Source organism: Giraffa tippelskirchi, chromosome 4 (assembly GCF_054371585.1).
Source record: "Giraffa tippelskirchi isolate mGirTip1 chromosome 4, T2T-mGirTip1v1.2.pri, whole genome shotgun sequence".
Lineage (NCBI taxonomy): Eukaryota > Metazoa > Chordata > Mammalia > Artiodactyla > Giraffidae > Giraffa > Giraffa tippelskirchi.
Window position 1 is genome coordinate 123,975,672 of NC_137278.1, and position 15,873 is coordinate 123,991,544.

Sequence of the window (15,873 nt, forward strand, 5' to 3'; positions counted from 1 at the left end):
TGATAATACACAGCCTTGACATACTCTTTTCCCAATTTGGAACCAGTCTGTTGTTCCATGTCCAGTTCTAACTGTTGCTTCTTAACCTGCATACAGATTTCTCAAGAGACAGGTCAGATGGTCTGGTATTCCCATCTCTTTAAGAATTTTCCACAGTTTGCTGTGATCCACACAGTCAAAGGCTTTGGCATAGTCAATAAAGCAGAAGTAAATGTTTTTCTGGAACTCTCTTGCTTTTTCAATGACCCAGTGGATGTTGGCAATTTGATCTCTGGTTCCTCTGCCTTTTCTAAATCCAGCTTGAACATCTGGGAGTTCACAGTTCATGTACTGTTGAAGCCTGTCTTGGGGAATTTTGAGCATTACTTTACTAGCATGTGAGATGAGTGCAATTGTGCGGTAGTTTGAGCATTCTTTGGCATTGCCTTTCTTTGGGATTGGGATGAATATTCCAGACTTAAATTGTTAATCCTTAGTTTATCCAAGTAGGGATTTCAAAACCAACATGTTAGCATCTACAGCCTCCACTATTTCATAGAATGACTCCAAGGAGTGGAATTTCAGAATTAAAATAGCTTACAGTTATTAAACCTCCCTGACTTAATCTTATTTTTCCTCATTTCACAGTGGATGGGTAAGAATCTGATCACAGAGTGAAACCACTATGGGTACCGGTAAGTAGAATCAACTACTTTAAATAATAATTGAACACCGTGATTGGTTTAAATTCACAAACATTAATCCTTAGTTAGGGAGGCCATGTAACCTCGGCATCTCAGAGCAGACAGATCCCCACCCAGAACAGAGACATGCTGTTATACATGATAATGGCAACACTCCACCCTTTATCATATTGTAAGGATTCTGAAGCTCTGAGCATGACCAAATTACTGGAAGAAATGAAAAACTGAAATGACGGGACTCGTGGGGAATCACGTAGAAGATACTTTCAATGGAAAGCACATAGTACTCAGCACAGTTCACAAAACTCAATTATGACCAATTGGTTGTGCTGAATGAGGTCAGTCCCACCACTGACTGATGTGATGAGAGGTCCTTAGAAATCTCTAGTTGTTCAAATAAAGGCAACAGCTAAAATGTTGCAAGAAGAATAAGATACTGTTAGCATGTGTTTTCAAGGATTCTATTGTTGCAGGATAAATTGTTGAAAATTTGTATGTGGCAATTTTTTATTCTGTGCCTCTATACACATTTATAGAAATTATTTCACCCCATACCTAGGAAGATTACATTAATGCAGTAATGAGATTTGAATGTCAGTTGACATGTTCCTTTGTTTATCACTAAGTCTGGCTGTATAAGCTACTTATTTACATAGTAGTGCTGAATAGTACTTGTAAAGCTATCATTTTATTCATCTCGAGTTCTCTGTTATCCAAATAAAAACAAATCTCCTCAGGCATCAGTTTGGGAATGATGCCTTTGAAATCTAATAGTGCACAGGCTGCCTCAGCATCTGTGGAGCCCAATTCATTCCATCACTGTCCAGAATTATAATTCTCCATTTGGATGCTTGGAAATGTAGTGATGGGGGGAAATCACATTTAGAAAAGTGACAACCGATCGGAGCATTCATAGTGCTACAAGAGGAATTTTTATACCTTTGCTCCTTTTAGTCCCTTGATCTGAACAGGTGTTGCATTTTGCAGAATAGCATGCCTTTTAAAAAGTTGTCTGTAAGGTGAATGTCAATATAGCAAATCATAGCAGTCTATTGATATCTGTAAAATTAAAGGTATGTTTTTCAGGTGGGAAAAATTGACCCTCCTTATTAAAACGTATATATGCCTCACACCTGCATTTAAAAAGAAAAACCTAAAAATTTTAAATAAAACATGGGGAATAACTTCAAGAATAAATTACAGAATGAGAACACAAAGGAGCTTGGATTGTTTTGCATTTGGAATAAGAAGCATGAAGATTTAAAAGAAAAATAACAACATCGTTCTGAACAGAACATGCCAAGGGCAGAGCTGAACAGTCTTATGAAAGACATTTTTCATTCTTAACCAGAGTATGCTTGTGTGTACAAGATGACAAAATAATCGAGTGAAGAGTGAATAATTCATCTCATCAACAGGTTGTTTTGTGTTGAACCAATGCAATGTCAAGCAGTTAGATTGGCTATTTTCCCCCTTGGAATATTTGTCTAAACAAATACTCTTAAAGGAAGAAAGCAGCTGCATTTCAGTAAAAGGGGCCCAGAGCATGGATTCTGAAAGCTTGGATCATGTGTCTGGCTGTGTACTTCTGGGCAACTAGCTTGATTACCTATTTCCTGACCTGGAAATGGAGGACATGACCACTTCAAAGGGCTGTGAGGGTAAAATTAGAGAAGGTGCATTAAAGTATCTGGTAAATAATATACACTCAAAACAGGGCTCAGAGATGGTCCAAGCACTTGTTTTTTATGGTGTGTGCTATGTATTTCATAAAATTTTGCATAGTTTGTTTTCTGTATTAATCTAACAGTTTATATATGACCTACAAGGAGAACCATGATATGTTCAGAATACTGAATCTTCTGAGTGATGAGCCAAAGTGTGTCTTCAGATCAAAAGGAAAGCTTGGATACCACTTAGGAGAGATCAACTACCAAATAATTTTTAATCTTTCACTAATTCACTCCCCAAAGCACATACTTGTTGTCTACCCTGTGCCATGCACCTGCCAGGGCTGACCAGACCAGCATCTGTCCTCTATGCTCTTACAATCTCTTTGGGAAGAAGGGTGATATGTAACAAACTTTGATTAAAATGCCATGAAGGCTACAGTAGAGGTTGGAATGAAGTATAAGAAGAAGAAATTTGTATCATTGTGGGAAGTGTCACATAGAAGCTGATATTTAATAATTTAATAAATGCTTTCATTTACAATTTAAAAAGTAGATTCATCTATCATGGCTTTTCCAGTCGTCATGTATGGATGTGAGAGATGCACCATAAAGAAGGCTGAGTGCTAAAGAACTGATGCTTCAAGTTGTAGTGATGGTGAAGACTCTTAGATCAAATCGGTCAATCCTGAATATTCATTGGAAGGACTATTTCTAAAGCTCCAATACTTTGGCTACCTGGTGAGAAGAGCTGACTCATTGGAAAAGACTCTGAAGCTGGGAAACATTGAAGGCAAAAGGATAAACAAGGGGAGGAGGATGACATGGTTAAGTAGACAGCATCACTGACTCAAAGGACATGAATCTGAGCAAACTCCGGGAGACAGTGAAGGACAGGGAGCCTGACGTGCTGCGTTCCATGGGGTCTCAAAAAGTCAGACAACTTAGCGACTGAACAACAACAAAATCATGGAATCATCTTGCTATTCCTGTATTATGTGTACATGCATGTGTGTAAATGTATGCATGTGTATTTTCATTTTTATAGTTTATTTTTTACCTTGGATAATTCAGAAAGTCTTTCTGGAAGCTCAGTGTTCACTGACTTAACTCCCACATGAACAGTGATGCTAGTTTTTGTATCAGACACAAAAGACAGTAAAGCAGCTAATGAAATCCTTTCTTTCAAATGCTATTTTGATATGACTAATCTTGCTGTTTGGTCAAATAATGCAGCTCTGTGCTAACTGTACTAGTTAATTTATACAGCTTAGAGGACTGCAGATCAAGGCAAAGGAAAAAGAAAACAGAGAATTAGCTGTGGTGTATAATCTATATATAATCTCTCTTCGTATATTTTTATGCCTTGACATTCAGAATAAACCACAACCATCAATTCCCCAGACTCCTAGATCATAATTACCTGGAATATTTGATTCTCTGAAAGATGTGAGAATTTCCAAGCTTATCTGCTTTTATACAAATTTACTTGCTAAGGAGATTTCATAAAAAACAATTTAACTCTGGGTCTCTTAAGGAGAGATATATATATATATAATGAAAGAAAGGCGTTCAATTTTCAGTTTTCTTCCCTCCACTGACTTCGTTCATCTGGTTTTACTTTTTTAATCCACAGAGATTCTGAAGGCAGTGCTCTAAGGAAATGATTTTATCATATCATCACATTGTTTGCATCTGGGCTTGCCCTGCACCACAGGTGTGTGAGACCACGCGTGGTGTGGAGGAGAAGAGGGTGGTGGGAAGGTCTGGACTGGGTGAGTATCAGAACCGTCAGGAAACTACTCCAAAGTGCACATCCCTCTTCACCTCCCTCCTCAACCTCAACCAGTTGCAGAACCAGTGATCAAATGAGATAAAATGGCCAGGGAGTATGTTCCTACAGGGAGCAAAGGGCCATAAATCATTCAGGTACAGACATTATACATCTTGTCAAGGAGAGTACTTACAGGGGGCAGAGGTATATGTGAAAGAAGAACTATTAATTTGTTAGTGTGGATTTTTGTCATCAAGGAAAGGTTTTAGTTGTCATTTACATAAGAACCATGAACTGCTAGCCAGGAAACTTCTGAACCAACTTGAGTCCTCTTACTTAGCAGTTCACTAAAGTTCCCTTATGAATGCAAAAGAAATGTTTACACAAATATGTTGGTAATTCCTTCCATATAGGTATCTATTCACATTGTTATAAAACCACTGTCAAAGCCAAATCAACTAAGTCAGATAAACTGGATTATTCCTTGTGTACAGTCATACAGACATGTAAGATGCAAAATGATCATGTACAGATTTAAAAAAGGATTCACTAATTCAGACTCATTCATAGGAAGAGCCAGCTTGGAAACCTCCAGAACCTGATCCTAAGTCAATCTTGTGTGTGTGTAGTTATTTTAGAGAGGTGATTCCAGGGAGCAAGAGTGAGAGGCAAGAGAATTGAAACAAGGAAGGAGAGAACTTGACACAAAAATGGCTTTTCCAGTTCACCATTGCTAGAGTTAACTGGTGTTTGCTGCTACAGAATCTTTGGAGGAGGTTTAACAGAGGCATCTTGGAGCTGGCAATGGGTGATGTAAGGAGGAAGTGGTTCATTGGCTCCCGTCCCACAGTGGTCAAGGGTGAACTCATGGGCATTAGCTCCCACATACTTCTGGATTGTGCAAGCATGAGTGGCATGGTTTCCCACAAATGTCCTAAGTATCAGAGAACTGAGATGAGATACTGCCAGCTTGCACCTGCTAAAACTGGTCAAAGCTTCATGGAACTAGTTATTGCATCTGAGGTTAGATAAGAGGGAGAATTGAAAGGACTTAAAAATTCACATGAGAGATGTCCAGTGCATTACAAATTGAACATCTTTCAAAACTAAAACAAAGCTTTTTCACAGTGTGTGTATTCAGTACCCAGGAAACAATGGAACGCTGAATGGAGAATCTTTAATAAATAGGAAGCATGGGAAATGGATTGAGAGCAAAATATGACAGGCCCTAAATCTGACACTTTCTGGCAGTTTGAACTTAGACCAGTTACATTCAGTTTTGCTGAGCCTCAGTTTCTTGATCGCCTAAGACAGGGATAAATGATATCTTTCTCATGGGATTCTTGAATGCTAAATGAGATGCTGAATGTAGTAGCATGATTAGCATTTCAGAAAAGGGGCACTCCTAATAATAATTATTAGCATTCAATCAAAGTCAGCACACAAGGCAACTTGGAGGGACCCTGCCATTGTTAGGGGCTGTGGATTTCAGTCAGCCAGGACCAGGGAAGAGAGAGAACAAAGGTGGCAACAGCTGGTGGGAGCTAGTGGAAGAGCTCTTCTGGGCCCTGGGGAACTATAGATTATGCAGAACAATCAAAACCGAGTTGGGAGGGTCAGGGGTCACACTGAGGTCAGAGGTCAAGTGTGGTGACCTCTGATCCAAAGCGAGGAAATAGAATGCTCAGAAGTGGAGGTCAAGTCCTGTCAAGAGTCAAAGACAGGCAAACGGTTGTGCCAGCCCACATGTTGCTCTGTTACGGGCCTTCCTTGTCAGGAAGCTTGCCATTGCATTTCCCGCCATGCTAAATACAGATAACTGACTTCCAAGGTGTGGTCAGCCAAAAGTCTGAGAGATCAACGATACCAGTCCCACAAATGACCAGATTATGCAGCAGATAACAGGAAAAATTCTATACAAAACATCTGTATTACATACTTATTCCAAGAAGTCATGCAGTTTTCCCCAAAGATGTCTATAACTTGAGTTCTTATTTACAAGTTGTGACAAATTTTTCTGATATTCTTTGAACTTCCTATATCCTTCTGCCCTGGCCCTGTGCCTTTAAATGGGTATTGTGAACAGAATTCAGTTAAAAGAAGCTCTTTAACGTCATGCTTGTAAATGTCTTATGTCTTAACATGTTTTACATTGTTCCATACTTCACTGATTTCAAACAACCAACCATCCATCCACCTACACATTCATCTATCCATCCATCTGCCTTAGTCCATTGGGCTTCTATGATAAAATATATAGTAGAATACCATAGACTGGATGACTTAAACAACAAACATTTATTTCTTGTAGCTTTGGAGGCTGACGGATTCCGTGTCTGGTGAGGGAGGGCCTGTTTCCAAGTTCATAGAATGCTGTTTTCTTGATGTGTCTTCACCTGGTGGAAGCATGAAGGGAGCTGTCTGGGTCTCTTTTATAAGAACACTAATACCATCATGAGGACTCTACCTTAAGACTATGTGTCTCCCAAACACCTCCAAACACCATCACATTATGAGTTTGTTTCCAATGTATGAATTTTAGGGGGATACAAACATTCGGTCTAGAGCACCATCCATCTAGTCATACATTCATTTATTCATTCAACTATTCAATAATCTGATAATTTAATCATTTAACTAGAAAACATTGATTATGTTCTTTCTAAATTACTGTTGCAAAGTGTTATGAGCATATATGACAAATAGTATAAAGCGTGGGGGTGCCTCATGCATTTGTCCCTTAGATTATGCTGTATATTTTATAAATTTTCATATTTTGGTTTCAATATTAAGCCCATAGGTAACATGTGATATTTAAGTAGGTAATTGTGTAGTACTATCTCACTGAGGTTTTAATTTCATTCAAAGGCTAATGATGTTGAACATCTTTTCATGTATTAATTCCTTTCTATATGTTCTGTGAAATGTCTCTCCATGTCATTTGCTCATTTTCTAACTGGATTGCTGTTTTTTTACTATTGAGTTTTGAAAGTTGTTTGTATATTCTATATATTTGTCCTTTGGATAGGTGGTTTGCAAATATTTTTTGCCAGTCTGTATCCTGTCTTTTCATCTTTTTAATAGGATTTTTCCAGAGCAAAAGGTATGATTTTGATTAAGTCTAATTAAGTTTACATAATAAATTTTTTCCTTTTATAATTTTTGCCTTTGATGTCAAATCTAAGAATTTTTTGCCTAGCTCTAGATTCTGAAAATTCTCTCATTGCTTTTCTAAAAGCTTTTACATTTTATTTTTTACATTTAAGTCTATGATCTATTTGCAGTTAACATTTGTATAAGGTGTCAGACAGATTGAGGTTCAGTTATTATCTGTGTATCTTCAGTTACTCCAGCACTATTGAAAATGCTGTCTTTCCTTCTTCGAATCGCTTTTGCACCTCTCTCAAAAATTGGTTGAGCATATTTATGTGAATTTACTTCTGGGTTCCTACTCTATTCTGGCCCACTGATACATTTATGTGTTTATTCCTCTGCCACTACCAAATATTCTGATTATTGAAGTTTTATGATATGTTTTGAAGTCAAGTACATGATTCTTCTTACTTTGTTTGTTTAGGCTGTGCTGTACAGTTTGTGAGATCTTAGTTCCCCAACCAGGGATTGAACTCAGACCCCAGCAGCAAAACTCCAAGTCTTAACCATTAGACTGCCAGGGAATCCCCCCCCGCCCGCCACCTCCCACTTTGTTCTTTTTCACAATTGGTTTATTTATCTTAGCTCCCATGCCTTAAAAAAAAAAGTAAATGGAAATAATCTTGGCTACATCTACAAAACTCTTGCTGGGATTTTGATAGGAATAGGGTTAAAACTTGTATATCAATTTGGGGAGAATTGGCATCTTTCTTAGGTTGAATCTTTTAATACATGAATATGGTATGCCTCTCCACTTGATTAGGTCTTCTTTGATTTCTTCTGTCAGCATTTTGTAATTTTTAGCATGTAAGTTTCATACACATTCCATTAGAATTGTACCAAAGTGCATCATTTTTGATTGACTGTGTTTCCCTGATGATTCAGATGGTAAAAAATCTACTTGCAATGCAGGAGACCCAGGTTCAATTCCTAGGTTGGGAAGATCCCCTGGAGAAGGGAATGGTCACCCACTCTAATATTCTTGCCTGGAGAATCCCATGCACAGAGAAGTCTGGAGAGCTATAGTCTATGGGGTCTCAAAGAGTTAGACATGACTGAGAGACTAACACACACACATATGGTATTTTATTTTTAGTTTAGTGTTTACGTGTTAATTGCTAATATATAGAAATACAACTGAATTTTTATATGCTTTTTGAATCCTGCACCTTGAGAAACTCATGTATTAGATCTAGGAGGTCTTTTTCTCCTTTGTAGAAAATCACATCATCTGGAAATAAGGGAAGTTTTATTTCTTTCTTTCTAATTTGCATGCCTTTTATTACCTGTTTAAAATGTAATTAGCTTAAATATTTCCTCAATAAACATTTAGAACCACATGAGACATTGTTATAATTTTGCTCCAACCATCAAACATAATTTAGAAAACTAAAAAGTTTATTGTATTTAATCTTATTATTGCTAATCATGTTCTTTCTTTTTTCCTAACATTTCAAAGTCCATCTTTTATCATTTCCTTTCCTTAGAGAATTTTCTCTAGCCATTCTTTTTTATGTATTTATTTTAATTGGAGGCTTTACAATATTGTAGTGGTTTTTGCCACACACTGACACGAATCAGCCATGGATGTATGTGTTCCCCATCCTTCTTTTAGGAAGTTCTGCTGGTGATAAATTCTCTTTGTTTTTCTTCATCTGAGAATTTCTTGATTTCTCTTTCATTTCTAAAAGATATTTTCACTGGATATAGGATTTTGCAGTGCCAGTTCTTTTCTTTCAGCACTTGAAAAATGATGTACTGCTTCCTTTTGCTGTATTTCTGATGCGAGATCCACTTTTATCCAAGTTGTCTTTCCCCTGTAGGTAAGGTATTGTTTCTCTCCCACTGCTTTCAAGATTGTTCTTTGTCTTTAATGTTTAGCAATTTGACCATGATGTGCCTTTAATGCAGATTTCTGAATTTCTGTGTTTGTGGTTAGCTCAGTTTCTTGAACCTGTAGGTTATGTCTTTTGCCAAATTTTGGAAGTTTCAGCCATGGTATTTGAGCACTTCTTCAGCCCCATATGTTTCCCCTTTCCTTCCAGGACTCCAAGGACACAATATTAGATCTTTTGATATTAGTTTTACATGTTTCTGAGATTTTTATTCATTTTGTTCCCAGTGTATTATCTCTTTGTTCTTTATACATTTATTTTTCTAAAGAGAGAATTATATTCAAAAGTCAAAAGGTAAAATATTTCAAATGCCTCCTGATGAGATTAGAAAGCCCTTTAGCCTAGGATGGCCATGAATTTCAGCCCGATCACATGCCAAGCAGTAAGATGGGCTTGGATCCCCTATTTTAGTGAAGCCGTTGGTGCAGTGAGGGTTTAAGCCACACAACAGAGGAAGTACCACTATTATTACCATTTTACAAATGAGTAAGATGAGGCTTTGAGAGAGGTAGAGTAATTTGCCTAAATAACACAGCTAATTAATGGTGGAGCTACAATTTGAACCATGGGGCACCTATGATCTCCAAGTACAGGATAAATTACTGACCAGGGTGCCTAGCTACAGCTCACTGAAATCTATTGCAGGCATGCTGTGCAGGACCATTCCTGGATGACATGGTTTCTCTGACAGCTCACTCTGCCTTAAGAATTCCTTAAGATCCTTGCCTAGATCTTGCTTTAAGATCCTTGCCTTGGACTAGATCTGATAGACAGAATGCCTGATGAACTATGGACAGAGGTTCGTGACATTGTACAGGAGACAGGGATCAAGACAATCCCCATGGAAAAGAAATGCAAAAAAGCAAAAAGGCTGTCTGAGGAGGCCTTTCAGATAGCTGGGAAGAGAAGAGAAGCAAAAAGCAAAGGAGAAAAGGAAAGATATTCTCATCTGAATGCAGAGTTCCAAAGAATAGCAAGGAGAGATAAGAAAGCCTTCCTCAGCGATCAGTGCAAAGAAATAGAGGAAGACAACAGATTGGGAAAGAATAGAGATCTCTTCAAGAAAATTAGAGATACCAAGGAACATTTCACGCAAAGATAGGCTCGATAAAGGACAGAAATGGTATGGACCTAACAGAAGCAGAAGATATTAAGAAGAGGTGGCAAGAATACACAGAAGAACTGTACAAAAAAGATCTTCATGACACAGATAATCACGATGGTGTGATCACTCATCTAGAGCCAGACATCCTGGAATGTGAAGTCAAGTGGGCCTTAGAAAGCATCACTACGAACAAAGCTAGTGGAGGTGATGAAATTCCAGTTGAGCTATTTCAAATCCTCAAAGGTGATGCTGTGAAAGTGCTGCACTCGATATGCCAGCAAATTTGGAAAACTCAGCAGTGGCCACAGGACTGGAAGAGGTCAGTCTTCGTTCCAATCCCAAAGAAAGGCAATGCCAAAGAATGCTCAAACTACCGCACAATTGCACTCATCTCACATGCTAGTAAAGTAATGCTCAAAATTCTCCAAGCCAGGCTTCAGCAATACGTGAACCGTGAACTTCCAGATGTTCAAGCTGGTTTTAGAAAAGGCAGAGGAACCAGAGATCAAATTGCCAACATCTGCTGGATCATCAAAAAAGCAAGAGAGTTCCAGAAAAACATCTATTTCTGCTTTATTGACTATGCCAAAGCCTTTGACTGTGTGGATCACAACAAACTGTGGAAAATTCTGAAAAAGATGGGAATACCAGACCATCTGACCTGTCTCTTGAGAAACCTATATGCAGGTCAGCAAGCAATAGTTAGAACTGGACATGGAACAACAGACTGGTTCCAAATAGGAAAAGGAGTATGTCAAGGCTGTATATTGTCACTCTGCTTATTTAACTTATATGCAGAGTACATCATGAGAAACGCTGGGCTGGAAGAAACACAAGCTGGAATCAAGATTGCTGGGAGAAATATCAATAACCTCAGATATGCGGATGACACCACCTTTATGGCAGAAAGTGAAGAAGAACTAAGGAGCCTCTTGATGAAAGTGAAAGAGGAGAGTGAAAAAGTTGGCTTGAAGCTCAACGTTCAGAAAACTAAGATCAGGGCATCTGGTCCCATCACTTCATGGCAAATAGATGGGGAAACAGTGGAAACAGTGTCAGACTTTATTTTGGGGGGCTCCAAAATCACTACTGATGGTGATTGCAGCCATGAAATTAAAAGACGCTTACGTCTTGGAAGGAAGGTTATGGCCAACCTAAATAGCATATTTAAAAGCAGAGACATTACTTTGCCAACAAAAGTCCGTCTAGTCAAGGCTATGGTTTTTCCAGTGGTCATGTATGGATGTGAGAGTTGGACAGTGAAGAAAGCTGAGCGCCGCAGAATTGATGCTTTTGAACTGTGGTGTTGGAGAAGACTCTTGAGAGTCCCTTGGACTGCAAGGAAATCCAATCAATCCGTCCTAAAGAAGATCAATCCTGGGTGTTCATTGGAAGGACTGATGTTGAAGCTGAAACTCCAATATTTTGGCCACCTCATGCGAAGAGTTGACTCATTGGAAAAGACCCTAATGCTGGGTAGGATTGGGGGCAGGAGGAGAAGGGGACGACAGAGGATGAGATGGTTGGATGGCATCACCGACTCGATGGACATGGGTTTGGATAAACTCCGGGAGTTGGTGATGAACAGAGAGGCCTGGCGTGCTGCAATTCATGGGGTCGCAAAGAGTCGACACGACTGAGTGACTGAACTGAACTGAACTGAACTGAAGATCCTTGCCACATCTTTCTTGGACTTCACAGCAGATGAAGATGCTTCCACCCAACTTTCCTCCCTCTCTCTTCACTCAGAGTCCTACATGCATCACTGATAATGGCTCACCTAGCCTATCCCATCTCCCTCTCTTGTTTTCTCCAATTGAAGCATTTCCCTTAAGAAAACTCTTGCACGTTGAATCTATTTTGGCATCTGTTTTCTGTAGGGCCTAAATTAACACAATTGGGTAATCTGATTTAAGAGCCTGAGCTATTGACTACCCCTCCATAAGTAGTGGAAAGAAATAAGTGCTTCTGAGGAATTACTTGAGATTCCACTGGGGTGTTCAAATAAAATAATATATGCGGAAAGATTTTATAATCTCTTAAATTGAATGCAAATGCAAGTTGTCCTTATTATTTACAGTTCACACAGCATAGTTTGCCTTGGACTCTGCCTGCTCTCAGCCCCTGGCCTAGATGTGGATGATCTTCAATTTATCATATAACCTGATGATTGCTGTCTCGTGAGAATTGCATACTTATCACTTTAAATTTTATAACACTTACCACAGCCAGGATTTATAAGACTTGTATGTGACATTACAACCCTAACTCAGTTTTTATCCAAATAAACTGAAATTTTGCATCAACTTTGTAAAAATTGATATAATGTGCACCTAGGAATGATCCCATTCATCACTATCCCCATTTTCTAAATTGTCTTTAAACAAGGGTGTGGTGAGTTCTTGGAGAACTGACAATAAACTCTACAATCTGTTCTATCTGGCCCACAACAGAGGTAATTGAAAGCTTTACCTGTTATTATCTGGCTTCCTTACCTGGGAAGCAAGATACTGACTGTGAGAAGCTCTTATTCATTTATGCCACAAAAACAGGTTTGAATAAATCACTTAGCTATCCTCAATAACTAATATAACATGCTTCTGTTTTTATTGGTAAACAGACTCCTGACATTGAGTCATGTCAGAACAAATTAGAGTTTGCCAAAATGCCAAGAATATTAAATAGAATATTTCAAAGTGTACTGGGAACAAGAAGAAAAACATAAGAAGGATAAGCTGATTTGGGGTAGAGGGTACATGATTAATACGTGGCAAAAACAGGTTAAAGTTCTCCATTCCTTTGTGCTTTCATCTTGCCATCAAAAAGTAGTAAACTGGAAAATATGGAAAACAGAAATTCAGTTCAAAGGAGAATCAAAGCCCAAGATAGATAAGAAAGCATATCACAATTATATGAACTCAAGTCTGGATGAACTACATTCTAAGGTAGTGATGATCATGGAAAGTACTGATTATCAGATTTACAGTTCTGCTCTAAGTGCTTGATATATATCCCCTAACTTATTCCTCACAAAAACCTAGAAGGTAGATGGTAGTATATTCCCACTTTTCAGATGTAAAAACTGAGGCCCAGGGAAGTTATAGCTTGTTCACAGCAGGCCTTGAATTTGAACACAGACAGTCTGATTGTAGGGCCTTCCAGTCAGTTCACAAACCAGCAGCATTTTTATTACCCAAATGCATGTTAGATGTGTGCAATCTAAGACCTATGGAATCAAAATCTGCATTTTAATAAGATCTCCAGGTAATTCTTACATACACTGCATTGTGCTGTGCAATGCTATACTAAGTTGCTTCAGTTGCGTCCAATTCTTTGCAACACTATGGACTGTAGCCCACCAGGCTCCTCTGTCCATGGGATTCTCCAGGCGAGAATACTGGAGCGGGTTGCTGTGCTCTCCTCCAGAGTCACATTGCAATGCACATTGCAGTCAGAATTACTGTTCCAAAGCCCATACTCTGTCACTCAACCATACGGTTTGCTATCTCTATCACACTAAAGACCAGCTAAATGTGAGTGTAGGACTCTGCAAATGACCTTTCAGAAGTCATGAAGTATGAGAGGGGTAGAAGGAGAGAGATTATGAACAAACCCCATGGTTTTCAAAAAGATTGTTTGAGGGAAGGGGAATCAACAAAATAAACTCCAGTGCAACTGACAGAAATTCCTGGAAAATTTAAATTAGAGAGCTAAAGGATGATCTCAAGGAACCAGTGTGGGATCACTAAGAAAATGTTCTGTCAAATGAACCTGTGTTTCCTTTCGGATGGACACATGGATATTGGGAAAACACCACAGCTGCATCACACACAAATGTCAGTATCAAGAATGAACTTTGGGAAAGTCTTATTTTTTTTGGCCACCTACATGGCATGTGGGATCTTAGTTCCCCAACCAGGAATCAAACCTATGGGAGCACAGAGTCTCAACCACTGGACCTTCAGGGAAGTGCTGGTAAAGTCTTTCTTGCTATGCCTGTTGATAACATGGACATACAAGCAGAACTGGTAGCTAATTGAATAACTATATCCACAGGGGGTTGATTAACAGATCATTGTAAATAAGCAAAAAGGTATTATTCTTTCATTCATTCAAAGAATGTTTATTGAGCATCCCTGTAGTCTAATGTTCTTCCAGGTGGTGGAGATACACTGATGAACAAGACAACATTCTGCCCTCATAAAACAATTAAACACATAAAGATAATTACAGATGTCAAACAAAATATAAACCATGTACATTAGTTACTGTGAGGAGAGGAAATTTCTTAGGTGTTGACATTTGACCCAAGACCTGACTATTGAGAGGGAAGCAGCTACAAGGGGACCTATGTAAGAGCATTCTAGACCAAGGGACTAGCTGTATATGAAGGCCTGGGACTGGCCATGAGCCTGGCATGTTGGAGGAATGAGGCAGATAAAGTCTGATAGGAAAGGTCAGTGCAGTCTTGAATGAAGACTTTTTGTTTTGGCGGCACTGCGAGGCATATGGGATCTTAGTTCCCCAGGCAGGAGTTGAACCTGTATTGGAAGCAGAGTCTTAACCACTGGATCACCCGGGAAGTTCCTCAGGGAAGTCTTGAAGACCGTAGAGAGTGTAAGGAAATTCACTGGAGCATTTAAATTTGAAGCATGATGTGATCTGACTTATGATTTTAAAAGATCATAGACTGCCATATGGGGAAATGGATTATATCAGGGGGGTGGATAAAGGACTCTGTTCTTGATTCAGTACTCATCATCTTTATTAGAAATTTAAATGGAAAGTCTGCAGAGACATAAGATTTCATGACCATATTTGTACATACATCTTAGCTAAGGTCTTCTGTGGTAGGTTATCGATTCACAATGAAATGAGTAGTCCTGAAGTAGCTTCCAAAATTAGCACATAAAATATAAAAGAATAGAAACACAAAGTTATGAATTTAAGAAAGTCTCATAGATTCCATACAGATTGAGAAAGACCTGGTTTAGCTGAGTTTACAAGGAAAAAGTAGATTTTAACCTAATTTTTTGATCAGTTTGGGACAGCACATATGGGACTTCAAAATTCGAACGGAGTTTTAGGCTGCATGGAAAGAAAAACCAAGGCAATGATTCTTACATCTGAGTATGTATCAGAATCACCTGAGAAATGAAGCAACATGCACAGACACACAAGTGCGCTAGGTTGCTTTGGCTTCTTTCATGTTCTGATGATTGCGGTGTCCCCGAACTTCAGCCCAGAGATTAAGTCCACAAGGTCAGTCATACTGGAAACATACATCACAGAGACACTCGATCCAACAGTCACGTCTCAAGGAGATCAGTGTTACTGGAGAAGTAGATGTGGGTTATAGAGAAGATGTATGGCTTTTGAGAATGGAGATATTCAAAATCCTTGGGGATTTTCAGATAGGGATGTTCCATGTACAGTAAACTGATATTAGGATGTCTTAGTGAACCAGATAAACGTATTGGTAGAATTAATAATATTCCATGATTGAGGGTCTAAAAATGCAAAGAAATAGGAATTCAGTGCAAAATAAAAATTTTCAGTGGCCACTGCAGTCCTATTCTAGGAATTTTGAAGG

General features: G+C 38.7%; 1 protein-coding gene across 4 annotated transcripts in view; it reads right to left on the reverse strand.

Moving 5' to 3' along the window:
* Positions 1-15,873, reverse strand: part of LOC145546142 (uncharacterized) — a 482,768-nt gene that overhangs the window by 50,380 nt on the left and 416,515 nt on the right. The window contains exon 11 of one of the 4 annotated variants that reach the window (XM_081592132.1): positions 12,868-13,113. The exons of 1 other annotated variant lie outside the window; for it this stretch is intronic. The gene's annotated coding sequence lies outside the window, so the exon portion shown is untranslated. Of the gene's footprint in view, positions 1-12,867; positions 13,114-15,023; positions 15,173-15,873 lie in introns of those variants that run through there. 2 more of the 4 variants (XR_014082551.1, XM_081592134.1) reach the window with 2 other exon arrangements.